Below are 1061 nucleotides of genomic sequence, written 5' to 3'. Positions count from 1 at the left end.
CAGTGATGCGAGAAACAATATAGAACTATATTTCTATACAGAACTCATTAAACACATCTCATTAGAGTTCATATGGAGGATTCAATGATGTAAGAAACAATATAGAACTATATTTCTATACAGAACTCATTAAACACATCTCATTAGAGTTCATATGGAGGTTTCAATGATGTAAGAAACAATATAGAACTATATTTCTATACAGAACACATTAGAGTTCATATGGAGGATTCAATGACGTAATAAGAAATATAGAACTATATTTCTATACAGAACTCATTAAACACATCTCATTAGAGTTCATATGGAGGATTCAATGATGTAATAAGACAATATAGAACTATATTTCTATACAGAACTCATTAAACACATCTCATTAGAGTTCATATGGAGGATTCAGTGATGTAAGAAACAATATAGAACTATATTTCTATACAGAACTCATTAAACACATCTCATTAGAGTTCATATGGAGGATTCAATGATGTAAGAAACAATATAGAACTATATTTCTATACAGAACTCATTAAACACATCTCATTAGAGTTCATATGGAGGATTCAGTGATGTAAGAAACAATATAGAACTATATTTCTATACAGAACTCATTAAACACATCTCATTAGAGTTCATATGGAGGATTCAGTGATGTAAGAAACAATATAGAACTATATTTCTATACAGAACTCATTAAACACATCTCATTAGAGTTCATATGGAGGATTCAGTGATGTGAGAAACAATATAGAACTATATTTCTATACAGAACTCATTAAACACATCTCATTAGAGTTCATATGGAGGATTCAGTGATGTAAGAAACAATATAGAACTATATTTCTATACAGAACTCATTAAACACATCTCATTAGAGTTCATATGGAGGATTCAGTGATGTGAGAAACAATATAGAACTATATTTCTATACAGAACTCATTAAACACATCTCATTAGAGTTCATATGGAGGATTCAATGATGTGAGAAACAATATAGAACTATATTTCTATACAGAACTCATTAAACACATCTCATTAGAGTTCATATGGAGGATTCAATGATG

This window comes from Xyrauchen texanus, chromosome 10 (genome assembly GCF_025860055.1).
Source record: "Xyrauchen texanus isolate HMW12.3.18 chromosome 10, RBS_HiC_50CHRs, whole genome shotgun sequence".
Taxonomy (NCBI): Eukaryota; Metazoa; Chordata; class Actinopteri; order Cypriniformes; family Catostomidae; genus Xyrauchen; species Xyrauchen texanus.
The sequence above is the reverse complement of the archived record's forward strand: the minus strand, read 5'-3'. Positions refer to the sequence as shown.